Source organism: Nomascus leucogenys, chromosome 5 (assembly GCF_006542625.1).
Source record: "Nomascus leucogenys isolate Asia chromosome 5, Asia_NLE_v1, whole genome shotgun sequence".
Classification (NCBI taxonomy): Eukaryota; Metazoa; Chordata; class Mammalia; order Primates; family Hylobatidae; genus Nomascus; species Nomascus leucogenys.
This window is the reverse complement of record NC_044385.1, coordinates 64,556,392-64,575,177: the sequence shown is the minus strand read 5'-3', so window position 1 is coordinate 64,575,177 and position 18,786 is coordinate 64,556,392. Positions and strand designations below refer to the sequence as shown.

Genomic DNA, 18,786 nt, shown 5'->3' with positions numbered 1-18,786 from the left:
CTGCTTCAGCTCGCGCACGGTGCGCTTCACCGACTGTCCTGCACCCACTGTTTGGCACTCCCTAGTGAGATGAAACCGGTACCTCAAGCAGGAATGCAGAAATCACCAGTCTTCTGTGTCGCTCGGGCTGGGAGCTGGAGACCGGAGCTGTTCCTATTCGGCCATCTTGGCTCCAAGCCTCGAATCATCTATTTACTTATTTTTTCAAAAGCTGGTGATACCCTTTAGTTTTCATTAAGAATTACAAATGTCTTAGAGGTAAGTTTCAAGAAGTATAGGTTTTTTCCAGTAGATTATAATATCTTCTCTAATGCAGTGATTATTTTTACAGATACCCCTTTTCTTAATCTTCCACAGAACAGCCATTTACTCCCAGAGTTTTCTTGTTTTATCTAGGAAATGTTACGTGCTATGCCAGCTATATATTTTCTCTGTATTCCAATAAATTTTCCTTCTGCATTTCTGTTCACTTCTGTGTTGTTCAAACTCTAGAATGGAGATAATTTTAGCTTTGTTTACTTTTTTCTTAGCTCAATATCATCTTTTTTATTATCTCAAGGATAATTTTCCTATTTTACTTATTATAATTCATTACCATTAAAAAAATTCCACAAAAGGGAACTTTGTTAATTCAATAAACTAAGATATTTTTGAAATGTTTTTAAATGTTATTTTCTTTTCTGATTGGGAATATAAAAATATATAGAAACAAATCTTATTTTCTTATTGTTTTATGTTTTAAAGTATACTAAGAAGTACCTATGGGCTTATATCTGTTGACATTTTATCAGTATATTTATGTTCCTCTCACAGCGTTGCAATCACCATTGAACTTATCTAGTACTAAGTTTGTATTTGAAATCCCTTTACATAAGATGAATCCTAATAACAAGGTCACAAAAACTCAGGTATGTATAAAGAAGTGATACAGTTTACAATTATTTTCATGATTATGAATTTTAGTTTGTTAAGTTGATTATTCATAAGCAAGAGTGATATGAACTATTCCCTATGATTAATTTCTCCCCAATTGTTTATGCCATTTGGAGCAAGAATACTGGCATTTTTAGAAAACTTACATATAAAATTTCTCAAGAGTAATTTTCAAAATATGCAAATACATATACAGCTATTTATAAATACATACATGCATATAATAAGAATATTAAAATAATTTTAATATAATTAAATTATTCAATTCTCCTTATACAAATGGAAGCTATGATTTAAATTAATATGAAATATATCCCGTAGATAAAAGAAAATGTGCTAGAAGGCAATAATAAATCTGAATAATAATAATAATAATAATAAAGTAGCTTCTATATTAAGTTACTATTTTTTCTTACAGGATATCTCTGCCTCTCTTCTAATTAGGAAGGAAAACAGAGAGACATGCATAAAAAAGAAGCTCAGCACACATTATAGAAATTTGTATTTGCACTGCCCCTTTTCGTCTTATATATTGCTATACCTGTAACCAATTTTGAACCTTTATAGCATTGAAGAAAAATTATATGGAGAGAATATTTAGCATTGCATTAATAAAAAAAGCAGAGTGCTGTATAAAATTATAGTTAGAGATCAATAAATGATCTACTGAAATTAAAATGTGACTGTTTAAAGTATCAAAAGTCAAGAAAACTACTTCGAATAGAACTTCAAAGATACAAAGACCTTATGTGTGGGGCTAGAAAGGCAACTTTAATTAACTGAATTTAATGGATTTCAGATAAAAACAATACCTTTGTAAATGTGAGATTATTTTATATCATTGAAATTTTGTTCAATCGATGTAAGCAAAGAAGATCTAGACATCAATAGCATTCTCTCTTTTGAGAAGAAAGAGGGACATTGGCCCCATGGAGAAAAAAAAAAATGTGACTCTAATCTTCTACTTAAACTTCCCATGAATGATATTTGCAATCATAATATGTAAGATATGTGGTACAGAGAAGACTTAATATGTTTATGGAAGGTTAATTTGACAGAAGGTTTAAGGATTTTGGAATAAAGAATAAAATTCATTTTACATAGTGGGTAATTAAAGGGTATTGTCTAAAGTACAGAGAAAAAGAAAAACAAGAGGTATATATATTTTGCTTGAAGTTACCAAGTTGACTAATGGAAGAATTTTTAAAAATATGAATATCCAAAAATAGGAAGTGGAGCGAGGAGTATAGGTAGTACCAATGAGCTGAGTCTTCATCTTTCCTAGTGGGCAGTCAAAAGACAATATCTGAAGCTGATAAACCATAAAATACTCATGCTGCAGGCAGATAATGGCCCCAAAGATGCTTAAGTATTAATCTCCAAAATTTGTGAATAGGTGACCTTATATCACAAAAGATACTTTGCTGATGTAATTATGGTAAAGGACTTGGAGAAGGGAAGATTTTCCTGAATTATCTAGGTGGCCCCAATCTAATAACATGAGTGGTTAAAAGCAGAGAACCTTTTCTAACTGTGCTCAGGGGTAGATGTGATGACAGAAGGGTCAGAGTGATGCAGTGTTCAACATAGAGGAAGAAGGCCACCAACTGAGGAATGCGGCTGGCCTCTAGAAACTAGAAAAGGCAATGAAATGGGCTCTTCCCTAGAGCTTTCAGAAAGGAGCACAGTTCCTGCTAACACCTTAATCTTCGCCAAATGATATTTGTGTTGGACTTCTAATCTACAGAACTGTGATATATAATAATATATTTGTGTTTTCTTAAGTCCCTGTGTTTGCGCTAAACTCTTATGGCAGCAATAAAAAACTAACATAAGCCATATTGGCGTCACATTTAGATAAAAACTCAAATCACAATTGGCTAAAATTGGTTGCTTCTGGGAAGCAGAACTTTGGATGAAGAGGAATTTGGGTGGGACAACTGCTTTTAAACAAGCATTTTGAACTTTTTGTGTAAGCTGCATACATATATCATTTTGACAAAAATATAAAGAAAAAATAACACTAAGCATACTGAACAAATTAACCAATATTTCTTTATAGATAACTGTATCAGTTCATTCCTCAGAATTATAAGATATAGAAGGTAGATAGTATTTTGGAAGTATAATAACTTTTCCTCATTTTAAAATGACAAAAATTAAGCTTCAAATGGCTGGTATGATTTTGCGCTCACCTTCTGTATTGAAACATGTTGTTTTCTTTAGAATGTGTAAATTAACCTTTTATAGTTAGGATATACCAATATTAAAGCTAAATAGATGCCTGAGTACTTCAAGGCTTGGGAAAAAAATCGGCTCATTGTTTATCCTATATGTTTTAAATCAATCATGCTTTAGAAAGAAATGAGGTATGTATTTTGTTGTGGTGATAATTGTACGACTCATTCTATAGTCTTCAAATATTTGAAGAGTAAAGTTAATGAAAAAACCTGGTTGACAGTTTTATTTTCATAGCAGGTTACATTGGAAAGATGAGTCTGCATGCAAGTCAGGCCTATAATGTTCAGATTTACTAAAATGTTTCAAAGTAGTGCAGAGAATTTCTGATAGCCTTCACCCAACTTTACCTAACATTACCTTACACTACCATAGGGCACTTTTTTTAAAATGAGAAATCAACATTAGTACAACATTATTGACTAAACAACAGACTCTATTCAGAAATCAATGGTTATTCACTAATGTCCATTTACCGTCCCAGGGTCCAACCAGGATAACACATTGCATTTAGTCTCATCCAACCTGTGACAGGCTCGCAATCTTCCTTATTTTTTATTATCTTCACGATTTTAAAGAGTATTTGTCCAGCGTTTTTTGAAAATGTCTTTTAATTTGAGATTGGTGTTTTTCACCTGATTAGACTGAGTTTTTGTTTTCCATGGGTTTTGGAGAAGAATATTACTGAGGTGAAATAATTTTTTTATCACGTCGTATGAAGGAATACATAATATGAAAATAACTAATTACTGGTGATATCTGCTAGGTTTCTCCACTGTGAAGTTACTGTTTTTCACTTTCCATACTCTGTCCTTTGGAAGCGTGTGATCAATTTTAGCCTACAATGAAGTGGTAGGAGGTTAAGCTCTACTTATATATTGCATATATTACTTGGAAATTTTCTTTAAAAAAGATTATTTCCTCTCCCTATTTATTTATTTTATTACATGTCAGCATGAACACACATATATTTTTATACTTTCAGTTATAATTTAGTATTACATTATTTATTTTGTTGCTAAAATTGTTTCTGCTTTGGCCATTATAAGCTCTTTTACGTTGGTCCTTTGACAGGCGCCCATCATTGTGATTTTGAAGTATTTTCTTAGTTAGTGGTACTACCAAATGTTCCAGGCTCATCTTTTATTTTACTTGCTCCAGCTCTAAAATCAACATTTCTCCAAGATCCCCTAGTACTTTTTATTGTAGAATGATATTTAGAAACCTCACAGGTTCTAGGCCTTTTCAACAAATAGAGTCAGGAAATATGTGTATATATACTAATCCACATATACACATATACCTTTAATTATTTATATATGTCTCTCTCTCTCTCTCTATCCATCTAACACCAGCTCAGATTGATACCTCTAATCTAGCACCACAATGTCCATTCCCATCTTTCTCTCTTGGCTCATTTTTGACTAATTTCTCTGACAATGAGAAATCTGCCTCTCATTTTTTACGTTTACTTATTTTTTTAATCCTAATTTCAAATAAAGAAGTTTCAGAATTTCTAACCTGTAGCCTATTAAAATTGCTGACACGTTTATCACCTAGAGTGCATTATTCATACACAATTCTTACTCTTTAGACTTGTAGCTTTCAGTCAAAAACACAATTTTTCAAAGTTACTGAGGTCAATTTCTCCCTACCCTAACTACATTCAATGAGGTTATTTCACACATTTGTAAGACAGTGTATCAACATTCCAAGATGGATTACAGACTGTGATGCACTGTATTACAGCTGGGTTGAGTGTTTTCGATTTACATACATTTAAGTTCACATAAGATCTTTGGGTTTTGAAAAATGCATGGAATAATGTGTCTACCTCTTCAGTGCCATAGAGAACAGTTTCATCAGACTAAAAACCCCTTTGTTTGTCTAATGTCATTTTAAAGCATTTTATCTATGATTAATCATTTGAATTTATACATAGGCTCATCAAATTGAGATGGTAATACAACTAAACTTTATATTGCATGCTATAATTTTTAACTTTTTTTGTCTTTTTGTGTGTGTGAGCAGAATCTTGTTTTATATAATATTACCAAACACCATGTGACATGGACTTTGGATCTTAGTAATACTGGCAAACTTTTCAAAGATGGCACATTCAAGTTCAGTGTACTGAATGGGATTCTACGACCAAATGAAAAGTATAATGTTTCCATAAGTTTCTGTCCAAGTAAGATCTTTTCTCCTATATTTGTGGTTATGTTTTCAATTTATCCTTCATATATTAAATTGTTTTATTATGTATAAAGAAATTTAGATTATTTGTTATTTCTTTTAATTTGAATAATCATAAATAATGCAATTTTATTAATCTCATTTTTGAATGTTACATTATTTAATTGACAAAGTTGGTATATATTCAAGGTGTACAATGTGAGGATTTGATGTATATATACATTGTGTAATGATTGCCACAATGAAATTACTTAACATATCCATCATCACCCATGTTGTACATTAGATCCCCAGAAACTTTTCATCTTATAATTGAAAGTTTGTACTCTTTGGTCAACATCTCATTTCCCCCACTCCCAAGCCCCTAGAAGACAATGCCTTACACTCTGCTTCCATGAGTTTGACTTTTTAGATTCCACATGAGTGAGATTATACAGTAATTGTCTTTCAGTGTCCGGCTTATTTTACTTACAATAATGTCCTCTAGGTTCAACTATTTTTTTTTTTTTTTTGCAAAGGGCAGGATTTTCTTCTTTTGTATGAATGAATAATAGTCTATTGTGTATACATACATCACAATTTATTTATCCACTCATCCATCAATGGACACTTTTATAATCTGGCTATTGTGAATATTGCTGCAATAAACATAGGAGCGCAGATCTCTGAGATACTGATTTCATTTCCTTTGAGATTACTGGATCATATGGTAGTTCTATTTTAAATTTTTTTTTTTTTTTTTTTTTTTGAGACGGAGTCTCGCTCTGTCGCCCAGGCTGAAGTGCAGTGGCGCAATCTCGGCTCACTGCAAGCTCCGCCTCCCGGGTTCACGCCATTCTCCTGCCTCAGCCTCTCCGAGTAGCTGGGACTACAGGCGCCCGCCACCACGCCCGGCTAATTTTTTGTATTTTTAGTAGAGACGGGGTTTCACCGTGGTCTCGATCTCCTGACCTCGTGATCCGCCTGCCTCAGCCTCCCAAAGTGCTGGGATTACAAGTGTGAGCCACCATGCCCAGCCTATTTTTAATTTTTTGAGGAACGTTCTCAGAATTCTGCTTATCACATTCAGCCACTATAGTGCAATGTAATCTGTTTTTCATTTTATTAGACTTATACAATACCCAAATTCCGAGGACACTAAGTTTTACACATGTGGTAATCTAGATAAAATACCCACAACTGGCTCAGTTATCAGTAGAAGTTTAAGCAGGGTAAGAATCTATTATAGCTTTTAAGCTTATTAGAGAGTTCATTGAGCAGTGTACTCTCTCTCTCTCAATAATATTCTATTAGCACTGTGTTGCATTAAGTTGATGTTCTACTGTATCTATTAGCATGGCATTGTATAATCATTTTAGCTTTGTATGTAAGAAACATCTCATAGCATGTTATGATTAGTAGGTTTAAAAATGTTTAATCTTTTTATTACCTCTCTTTAAATCTCTGAAAATATGATAGAAAATATCAACTATTCTTTGCATTCTGAAATTTGTTTAGTAAAAGTAATTAAGTTTTATTATGTATTTCTCTAGTTTCGTCTCCATTTCTTCCATATTCTGGTTTGAAAGAAATAGCACAAAGGCTATTCCAGCTGAACCTACCATCCATTTTTCTGTTGAGAACTTCTCCTTTATGTGCCTGTCAACATTTATACTCAGATAAAATGGACTGGACTGGTCAATCTAGAAGGAAATAAGAAACACTTCCATTGGACTTTTCCTTCAATATGCATTGGGTCCTAGCAGTCAAACCTGTGGTTTCCTTTATTAGGCTCCCAACTTTACTCATTGTTGTTGTTGTTGTTGTTGATGGAGTCTCGCCCTGTCGCCCAGGCTGGAGTGCAGTGGTGCGATCTCAGCTCACTGCAACATTTACTTCCCAGGTTCAAACGATTCTTCTGCCTCAGGCTCCCCAGTAGCTGGGACTAGAGGCGCGCTCCACCATGCCTGGCTAATACAACCTAACTCTTAAGAATTAAATGTGCTTAAAATGCCTTCATAAATTACATCTCAGATGAGACAGAAAACACTCTCAGCTTAAAAGGGGTATGATTGAATCTCCAATCATCTGAGGTTATACAAAGAATCCCCTTCTCTATCACCCCAGAACCCTTTAAGAGGTCTGAAATTCTGAAATAATCTCAAAGTAGGCCTTTCAAAATCCAGAATTCAGTAAGTCTTAAAACCTTCCCTAACTCTGAAATTATTTTTTTCTCCCCAAAATAAGTTTAACAACATCAAATTTATGAAATGAAACCATCATTTCCCTATAGATTTGTAATGTTTTAAATACATACATTCTCTTATAGCTTATTTTATCAGCTCAAAGTATACATAATTTATTTAAATTTTTCACATAGTCTTTCCAGTACTCATTTGTCATTATTAGTAGGGAGCCCATTATTTCTCTATTCCTCCTCTCCTTTCCTCTTCAGCTGCTTCCCTTTTCCCAAGAACCCTAGACTACTTACTTGATCAGGTAAAGGGCTTATTTGATTAAGTAATGGCCTTCAGTACAGAGAGCGCTAGTATGGCTGATGATTTCAATGAGTCCATTGCTTTTGCTTCTAGCACTAAGTGTCATTTTTGAACATGGTCTTGCATCACCCAGTGCACTGTCATTTTGTTGTTAATTCTGAGTTCAACACATGTAAACATTCATTTTTCAATTTTGATATTTCATAATATAGTAAAATATCTTGATTAGGATACCTGTAGGTACTAACCACTAGAAATAATTTGATACACCAGTGTAACTGGTCATAACTGTTGTTTATCTGTTTAATATTTAGGTTTACTCTTCTAAGCTATTTGTAACAGGAGCCTAAAAATTCGGTTTTTTTAATTGAACTTCATGGCTCTCTGGTTATTGAAGATGGCAAGCGAGGGGCACTCTGGATACAGGTCAGTTTCCTGACAACCATCAGGATAGTATGATAGGCACACGGTTCCAACCGTCCTCATTTATTTAAATAGCAAGCTAATTAAGGACATTGAAGAGTATTAGAGAGTTTCACAATCTGCTCACGTCCTGTGATTTAACCGTATTATAATTCTTTGATGGGAATTTTATAAACAGGCAGTTTGAGATGCAGAGTTTCCAACAGACTTAACGGAGTTTTTTCCTCTTTAGGTGTAAAAGGAAGAGAACGTCTCCTGGACCTAATTGCCACAATGCTGGTACTATAGTTTATTCGCACCTGGTTGGAAAAAAAGGGAATAGTGTTCAAATCACTGATGGAACTGGATGACGCTTCTATTTCCAGGTGGCTTTAACTATAGTATTATGCAACTTATTTATATTTTCAACTATTTATTTAATAAACCTTACAAACAAGCTATAGGGAATTATCTTACATGTGTAGACTACTTTATAAGTATGTAGGAAGATAATTTGTTTGCAGGTGACAGCTTGCCCAGTCTCCTATGGTGGGCAGGGCTGATGTGGTATTTGTGTCTTGGGCTGCACAGGAAACGGGCTCAAAGAGTTTCAGTGCAGCTCCCCCTGGAGCCCGGCTCTTCTGGCTCTGGATGTGTACTCTTCACTGCAGTGTACTGATCCTGGGTGCCTCCAGAAGACCCACAGTGTGACTGTTGGGCCCAGCCCTGTTCCCAAAAACGGCAGGGCCTGGGACAAGAATACAATACAAGTATTTAAAGTTTATAACTTTATAGTTTATAACAATACAAGTATTTTAAAAGTTATAAATCAAACTAGCAAACTATTAGATTAAGTGTGTCCTAATCTCCTCCCTTGGCTTCATAACCAAGAATTTGCCAAGTTGGCTTATAAATACAACTTCATAACCACCTGGAAGGCCAGGTTCAAATTCAGCCCGTGGCTGACCCCTAGCACCCTAAGAGGGCTTGCATGCACACATGAATATCCCACCCATTAAAATGCCATCCAGACCCCATGCCAGTGCCCCTCACCCCAGCCACCTTGCAGCACCAGTGAGATGGCAGCACTGTTCAAACTCAGGATGACAGACCAGGGAAGACCCTGGAAGTGGACTCAGGGCCATGTGGTCAGGGACGCTGGAGTTGCAGGGTCTAAAAAGGAGGATATGGGCTCCGGGGTGGGCACATTCTCTTGTCCCTACAGACCCTCCACCCCATGGCGAGAGGGGCATGACCAGAGTAGGATCCCTCTGACATACATATATATGTATATACATACACATATGCACATACACACACATATACACATATACATACACATATGCACATACATACACATATACACATGCATATATATAAGTATATACATACACATATGCACATACATACACACATACACATGTATATATATAAATATATACATACACATATGCACATACATACACATATACACATATACATACACATGTAATTGGCTTATGTTCTTTTAAAGGCAAGATAAGGGGAAAACTAATCAAACTAATAAAAATACTATTGCGAGGGAGGTTTGGTAGAGAGGACAAAGGATGGAAGCTAGGTTTCTCCTAGTGTGCTTTGTTTTGCAGTTTTGACTTTGGAACTATGTAAATAGCTTACATAATAATGGATAAGATTGATATTTATTTATTTATTTGTTGAGACAAAGTCTGGCTCTAGTGCCCAGGCTGGAGTGCAGTGGTGCAATCTCAGCTCACTGCAACCTCCGCCTCCTGGGCTCAAGCCATCCTGCCACCTCAGCCTCCTAAGTAACTGGGACTACAGGCATGCACAGCCATGCCCTGCTAATTTTTGTATTTTTTGTAAAGACAGGGCTTCGCCATGTTACCCAGGCTGGTCTCGAACTCCTGAACTCAAGCAATCCTCCTGCCTCAGCCTCCCGAAGTGCTGGGATTACAGACGTGAGCCACCATGCCCAGCCTGGGAATTAATTTAAGGTGACTTTAAAACATAGTAAATAATTTGACTGTGTCAAATTATGTCAAATCCCCTAGTGGGATAGTGTCTAAGGATTAAAAAATATTACAAAGAAATCTCACTGGGAGTAGCCATGGTGTTAATAACACTTTTGATTTGTTATTTTGGAAGGTAGATACTAATATTGTTAGAAACTAATATGTATAAAATCAAATAAGTTAAACAAAACCGCTTGATTTCTAAACTTGAATTAGATCAGAGAATAGAGGAACATGTTACGTGACACCATGCAAACACAGTCAGCAAAGTCTGGAATGTGGGGAAATAAATGGCAAGAGAAAAAAAGGGTTGAGGAGCAGAACCTGTAAATAAATCTTTAGAGACATGTCAACCAAAAGCAAGGGTAGACCTTGTTTAGATCCTGGTTTGAACAAAACCCACTGCATTTAAAAAAAATGAGACAGGGAAAATTAAACACTACCTGGATATTTTATGATATGTAAAGAAATATTGATAACTTTTTTTTTTTTTGAGACGGAGTCTCGCTCTGTTGCCCAGGCTGGAGTGCAGTGGCACAATTTTGGCTCACTGCAAGCTCTGCCTCCCAGGTTCACACCATTCTCCTGCCTCAGCCTCCCAAGTAGCTGGGACTACAGGCATCTGCCACCATGCCTGACTTATTTTTTTGTATGTTTAGTAGAGACGGGGTTTCACCGTGTTAGCCAGGATGGTCTCAATTGCCTGACCTCATGATCTGCTCACCTCGACCTCCCAAAGTGCTGGGATTACAGGCGTAATCCACTGCGCCCAGCCTGATAACTTTTTTTTAAGTGTAATGATTAAGAAAAAGTTCTTGAACACAAAACAGGTGTTCAGGAAGTTCTGGGCTAGGCACATTGGCTCATGCCTGTAATGCACGCACTTTGGGAGGCTGAGACGGGAGGACCACTTGAGCCCAGCAAGATCAAGCCTAGGAGTTTAAGACCAGCCTAGGTAACCAATGAGACCCCCATCTCTACAAAAAAACTTTTTTAAATTACCCAGGCATTGCTGGGCACAGCGGCTCACACCTGTAATCCCAGCACTTTGGGAGGCCAAGGCAGGAGGATTGCTTGCTTCCAGGAGTTCAAGACCAGCCTTGACAACATAGCAAGACCCTGTCTCTACAAACAAAAGTAAAAATTAGCCGAGTGTGGTAGTGTGTGACTACTCAGGAAGCTGAGGTGGGGTGGGGGGATTGCTTGAGCCCAGGAGGCCGAGGCTGCTGTGAGTTGTGATCGTGCCACTGCACTCCAGCTGGGGCAACAAAGCGAGACCCTGTCTAAAAAAAAAAGGAGAATCATAATTTACTATATGTAATTTATACTTCCATTTTTTAAAAAGCAATACCTTCTCATTAGTTTGCCAAGAGAGATGAGAATTTATTCTTTTTTCTATTTTGGGGGTTTTCTTTTTTTGTTTTTATTTATTTATTTATTTATTTATTTATTTATTTATTTATTTATTGAGGCAGGGTCTCATTCTGTTGCCCAAGCTGGAATGCAGTGGCACGATCTCAGCTCACTGCAACCTCTGCCTCCCAGGTTGATCACTTGAGCCCAGCAAGATCAAGCCCAGGAGTTTAAGACCAGCAATTCTCACGCCTCAGCCTTCCGAGTAGCTGGGATTACAGGTGCGCGCCACTGTGCCCAGCTAATTTTTGTATTTTTAGTAGAGATGAGGTTTCGCCATGGTGGCCAGGCTGGTCTCAAACTCCTGGCCTCAAGTGAAAATAAACCAGTGCCACTTGCCAAGAGAATTAACTAAATAAATATCAAAGAAAAAACACTTTGAACAGCTAGGAGATGGGACTAAAAAATTAGTATTTGACTTAATAGGCACATCCAAAGAGGTATTTATTCTATTTATATTGTTCCTAATTAGTAATATTATAGCTGTTAGAACAAGTATAAACTTTGAACCTGCTTTTGAACTGTAATATCACAAAGTATTAAAGCAAGATTTTCAAAATTGATCAAGTATATTCAAGCATATAGCTCTTACTACATTATGCTATTGTGCTAGCAAAATGGTTTGTTGGCACTTGAATACATAAGACAATACGATTTTAGGCCAGGTGCGGTGGCTCACGCCTATAATCCCAGCACTTTGGGAGGCTGAGGCGGGCGGATCACAAGGTTGCAGTGAGCTGAGATTGTGCTACTGCACTCCAGCCTGGCAACAAAGTGAGACTCTGTCTCAAAAAAAAAATTAAATATTTTTTACTTCCTGTTTATTGCATGTTTGAAACTTTTTTCTGTATTTTCTATTTCAAGATGTACATAACATTGATGCAGGAGCACATTACATGGGGGTATAGACACAAGATTTTCTTACTGGTGGAGTGTGAACCAAAAAGTGTAGAGGCCACTGGACTAAAGGAGGCCAGCTGAATCAGTGAAAATATTCAAAGCCAGTTTTGTTGTTTTTAGCAGTCAGTAAGTATCAGTAGATGAACATTTACCAGGAAATGTTGGTCTTTTAAACACTTTGGGCATGCTTCTTATTTAGTATGTTCATTCTATCATGACATTCAGTGAACATTTATTGAGTGCCTACTGTGTACCAGGGATTAGTAAGCACGTTAAATTTATAAGCTTTGTTGATTTCCACCACAAACCCATAGGAACTCGTGTTTTTCTCATAACTGAGGAATCTGAGATTCCCAGTGTTGAATGAAAGCCACACAGCATCACATGGCCAATATCATGTGATTGCAGAGTCAGGACTCAAACCCAGCTCTTCACCACCACGCTATACTGACGGCCCTTTCCCAGTTCACGGGAAAAATCAGGAACAGGGAGAGAATTTTCAAAATACCAAGTTTCTCCCATAGAATTTTCTGAAGAACTTTGGTGTATGTTGCTACTTGTTCACTAACAAGTTCTAGCAGATGACAGAACAAATGAGGAAGTAGCTAATTAATATTAATGAACAACCTCAGAATTTTTCTGAGTGTTGAATAGACTTGAATATTCAACAGTCTCAAATATTTGACACCATTTAGTGGACACAGACTTGATATGCTTATTCTACCAAGTTGTTCCTGGTTTATGTGACACAGCTGAACATATGCCGGTTTCATGGGGGACTCTCAGATATTCTGAAGGTACCTAATCAAGTCGGTACAGTGGGAAGGAGAGAGAAACAGAAGCCTCGTTTGTGAAATAGTACTTGAGTTTGTGCATGAAGAATGGATAGGATTTAGATTGAGAAGTGTGGAAAGGGGACAACCATAAACAGCAGTAGAGAGACTGGAACCTGAGCTGTCCTGTAGGCAGCAGGGATTCCTGGAGGCACGTGGAAGCCAGGAAGTGGTGGGCACAGGACACTTGACAATGCAGTGCATAAGCTCAAGGTCAGACGGGTAGAAGAACTTCCGTAAGATGTCAAGGAAAACTGCTTTTATTAAATATCTCAATTTTTGGCAGAATCATTTTGTCTGATATAATGTGATGGGTTTAGTACCACATTACATTTCACATGTTATATTCTGAAATCTGAAACATTTATTTTTTTTTAATCTAGGAATATTCCCTGGGCTTTTGAGGCAATAAAGAAAGCAAGTGAATGGGTAAGAAGAACTGAAGGACAGTACCCATCTATCTGCCCACAGCTTGAACTGGGGAATGACTGGGACTCTGCCACCAAGCAGTTGCTGGGACTCCAGCCCATAAACACTGTGTCCCCTCTTCATAGAGTCCTCCATTACAGTCAAGGCTAAGTCAAATGAAACTGAATTTTAAACTTTTTGCATGCTTCTATGTAGAAAATAATCAAATGATAATAGATACTTATAATGAAACTGGATTAAGGTTTTATTCAGTGTAGCAATTAGTGTCTTTAAAAATAAAGTGGAAGCCGAATTACTTTAATCAACTAACAAGCAATAATGAAACTTAAAATATTTCCGTTTTCTGTCTCATTTGTTGTTGTTGTTGTTGTTTTATTTTTTATATTTTTTAATTTTTTGAGACGAAGTTTTGCTCTTGTTGCTCAGACTGGAGTGCAATGGCGTGATCTCAGCTCACTGCAATCTCTGCCTCCTGGGTACAAGCAATGCTCCTGCCTCGGCCTCCTGAGTAGCTGGGGTTACAGGTGCGTGCCACCATGCCCTGCTAATTTTTTGTATTTTTAGTAGAGACAGGATTTCACCAGGTTGCCCAGGCTGGTCTTGAACTCCTGATCTCAGGTGATCCACCTGCCTCGGCCTCCCAAATTGCTGGGATTACAGGCATGAGCCACTGCACCTGGCCTGTTGTTGTTTTAGAGATGGTCTCAGTCTATCTCCCAGGCTGGAGTGTGGTGGTGAGATCATACCTCACTGCAGCCTCAAACTCCTGGGCTCAAAGGATAGTCCCGCCTCAGCCTCCCAATTAATTGAGACTACAGGCGTGTGCCACCACACCCAGCTAATTTTGGGGTGTACTTTTTGTAGAGATGGGTCTTGCTATGCTGCCTAGTCTGGTCTTGAATTCCTGGCCTCAAGCAATCCTCCCACCTCAGCCTCTGAATGTGTTGGGATTACGGGCATAAGCCTCTGCACCCAGCCAGTGTTTCAGAGCTTTATGGTGATGAGACATGCTTCTGGATGGTCCTGGGAGCCTGTGTCCTTCTCACATTCAGGAGTCCAGTGGAAAGCTGGCTCAGCTGGACTGAGCAAGCTGAGAAGAAACATAGTCTTTTGTAGGGGATCTGTCAGGGTGGTGGGAGAAATTATAAAAATTAAGTTGTAGGAAATAGACACAAAACTTCTTGGAAGGCTGGGAGGTTTGCATAGTTTCAGTAAAAGATTTGGCTGAGGCAGCTGAATTCTCTTAAAAGCTTAGGGCGTAGATACATAGGAATGTAGAGGAGTTTATCTAAATAGCTTGTTTACTCATGTGGTCCTAAAACAGACCTCTGATCATTTGCGGGCGCATGACTGCTCTCTACTCAGGAGGTCAGCAATGTTAATTACCCTCTAGTGGTGTGGTGTTTACTTGAGACCTTTGTCATTAAATCTGTACTGAATAAATGCCTGGAGCCCCAGCCTGACAGGGTTGTGCCTGCTGACTCTTTACAGCACCCTCCTCAGTGTCTGGGAGCTGCCTGGTCCCCTACCCCACTCTTTCATGTGATACGTGTGTCTGAGTGCATTTCTTCATCTGTCACACAGCCAGGGTCTGCAGGTTGGACCCAGCAAGTTATTGACACACTTTGAAAATTATACAGGATCGGTTGTTGAGTTGGATATTTTAGTCAACATTTATTAAGCCCATGCCTCAGCAGTAGTTGACTTTTGTCTAAAGGGAGAGAAAGAAATTCTAGTTTTCCCAAACATCCAAGGCTCCAAACAAAACATACTGAATCAAGATTTCCAGAAGAAAGTCCTGGCAACTTGGATATTTGATAGGTGCTCCAGGTTATCAAGCACATTAGAACACAATGGCCCAGGTGCTGTATCTCAAAGTGTGAGTCTGTGGACTGGCATTGTCTGCCTCACTCGGGAACTCATCAAGAGAGGCAGAATCTCTGGTCCTGTTTGAGACTATTGAATCAGAAGCTGCATTTTATTTAGCAAGGCCCCCAGGTAACTCCTGTGCAGGTTTATAGTTGAAGGGCTAGTGGAATGTGGTGACAGGAACATATTTGGTGCTTGTTCAGAGCCTTGTTTTAAGAACCTTCGATGCTTGTGCCCAGTGGAGCATCCCATCAGTCCAATTGTTGGGAGGAAAGCTGAGGCAAGACTTGCTAGTCTGACATAATATGAAAAGATCCTTGGAACATGTCCTGGTTCCAGAGTTTAAAACTTCTTGTGGCCTATGGAACACCAGGCTCTGTGCTTAAGGGTGGAAGGCTGCCCCGTTGTACTACAACCTAAGTCCGGGGCATAAAACCCCTCATGGCTTGGATGGAATCCAGGACTCAGGACATAAAACCCCTCATGGCCTCTGGTATGTGTCCAGACTTGCTGACTCCTTGCTTCTTGCTCTCCCAGGATCATAAATTGATTGTATCTTGAGGTAGAAGGAAATGTTCAACATTATCTCGAGTAGCAGCACATGTTCCATATGCTTCAAAGAAAATGCTAGACCGACATAGCTATAAACTAAACACTTGATGTGACTGCTTCCTTTCGACCAGCACGTCCTCACCACCTGCTTCTTTGTTTAATCACCAATAAATGGTGTGGGCTCCCAGAGTTCAGGGCCTTCACAGCCTCTATACTAGCGTTGGCCCCCTGGACCCACTTTGTGTACTATTAGCTTGTCTTGTCTCATTCCTTTGACTCCGCCGGACTTTGTAGCCCCCACGGCCTGGTGTTGGGTTTGATCACCCCAACACCAATGTGGCTATTTGTGACTGCCTTTGTTTTATAATATTTTTATTATTCACCTTGTACAGATGAAGACTTCCAGCTGTAGAGGCCAAAGGGGCCACACTGCAGGTAGAGCAGGCATTCACCAAGGTATTTGTGATCCTGGGGGGCAGCTCCCACCCTTGGCTGCCTGGGTGCTTCTTTCCAGACCAACTGTCTTGTGACATCCCCTTGGGCACCCAGCACAGGTTGCTGTCTGATTTAGAACTGAGCCTGTTCAGTTGATGGCTCAGCGCAGGCCTCTAAAAAAGCAAGCCTGATGTGGGTTGGTACCTCTGTGGTTGGCTTACTTATTTGGTGTTCATTTTTTCAGCTTTCAGAAAGGTCTGTTGAAGTGCTGCTGGTGGCCATAGCATTGATGCGCAGGGGAGGTTTTTGATCTGTGAGCTTTCTAAGGGACAATTGCTAAGCCGCACTGATACCTTGAGCCCCTTTCCTTTGCAACAATGTAAAGCCCAGTTCATGGCTCCCAGAAGTTTAGGTCCAGTAATTTGGCTGCAGGCGGAGAGAACGGGAGGCTGCAGACTTGGACTAATGGTGAACTCTTTCCTCCCCCCAGGGATATGTGGTGCCTGTCAGAAGCTCCAGAGAGCTGCCTTCCATGAGACCAGCAGAAGAGTGGATAAATATGAAGTCCAATCCCACTATCCAGGCTGCCATTGACCTCATGGCAGGGGCTGCAGGTACAGTCCTATGCCTCATAACCATGTTTCTGTTGGTGATGGACAGTGTATCTGATGGTGGTCCCATGAGATTATACCATCTTTAACTATACCTTTTCTGTGTTTATATATGTTTAGATACACCAATACCACTGTGTTACAGTTGTCTATAGTATCCAGTACAGTAACATGCTGTATAGGTGTGTAGCCTTGAGCAACAGGCCATACTGTACAGCCTAGGTGTGGAGTAGGCTATGCCATCTAGGGTCGGGTGTGTATGCTCTATGATAGCACAATGATGACATTGTGTAATGACACATTTTTCAGAACACATCCCAGTCATTAAGAAATGCCTAAGTATAATCCCAGAGAAAACCCAGTCTTCTCTCTTCCTCAAGTACCTTCTAAATGAGATCAAATGAAAGTGGTATGAAAACATTACCTTTCTCCCTCCAGAAGCGATGGGCTTTACCTTTGGGATGAATCCATTTGATGGAAGTGTGGTATTGTTCAGAGTGTGGCAGAAGGTAGAGGAGTGTCCATTATTGCTAACACCTTGTGAGTCAGGGTGAGGGGAGGAATGTGCCCAGTACAGCTGGAAAACAGCTCAGAGGTGAAGCCCCTTGTCCATTGTCACCTGGCTGGGATAGGCAGGTGACGTGGTTCTTCACTTCAAGCCTGGCAGTCGTCAGAGCCCTTGTAGTGCAAAAATAACACCATAGCATCTCCCAGGAAACATCACTTACTGTCCCGGCTAGTGTTGGGAAAGAAAGGAGGACACTCTTTAGAAATGTCTTTTACAATGAGATTGATAATAGACTGTGTCTTAGAGCCATGAAAGAAAAGGAGAAGTTGTAGGATTTCCTGGGAATGTCAGCTAACCTGAGCCTAGGGGCCTGAGCCCAAGGGCAGACTGAGGCTCCCCCAGCACAGGGAGGTGCTGCCTGTGACAAGGGGGTAGTGCTGGCACAGTGCAGGCTACTGCCTGCTCCTCCTGCTTGAACATGCAGAAAGGGCAGGACCCTCGGGCTGAGGCACAGGCGGAAGGGGAAGTGCATGGTGGTAATTTAGTTCTCCAGAGTCCAGAAGTAGGAGGAGAGGTTGGAATGCTGATTGCCCAAAGGGAAACCCTGGACCACCCTGGCCTCCCACAGGACCCTCATAGTAATTGCGGCTCCCTGCAGTGGGGAGGCCAGAAGGAGTGTTGCCCAATGCTGTCCTTATCCAGTCCACGCCCATCCACAACCAACAGATGAGTATGGTCATGAGTGTGGTCACCTCATCAGTCATTTGCTCAATTGTGAAAAAGAAATTGTTCAGAGAAAAGTGTTTTTCCATGAGCCAAAGGTCGGCCAAGGTATGCTAATGAGGAGGACTGGAGACAGCACGTCACAGACACTGATAAGGAGCACTGGGCAAGGGCACTTCTCCCAGGGCAGAGCCCACAAGGAGCATCCTGGCACCAGATGCTCAGGGAACTGAAAGCTGGCAGGGGCCCACCCAG

General features: G+C 39.3%; 2 long non-coding RNA genes across 2 annotated transcripts; one reads left to right on the top strand and one right to left on the bottom strand.

Annotated features, from left to right (window-relative positions):
* The first annotated feature begins 8,493 nt into the window (after positions 1-8,493).
* Positions 8,494-14,166, top strand: LOC100586898. Its single transcript, XR_001115710.2, has 2 exons — positions 8,494-8,632; positions 13,788-14,166. It is a non-coding gene; the product is annotated as an uncharacterized LOC100586898 (long non-coding RNA).
* On the bottom strand, positions 14,060-17,949 carry LOC105739757. Its single transcript, XR_001115711.2, has 3 exons — positions 17,920-17,949; positions 15,383-15,544; positions 14,060-14,954 (listed from the first exon to the last, which is right to left on the bottom strand). It is a non-coding gene; the product is annotated as an uncharacterized LOC105739757 (long non-coding RNA).
* Between the last annotated feature and the right edge of the window lie 837 nt (positions 17,950-18,786).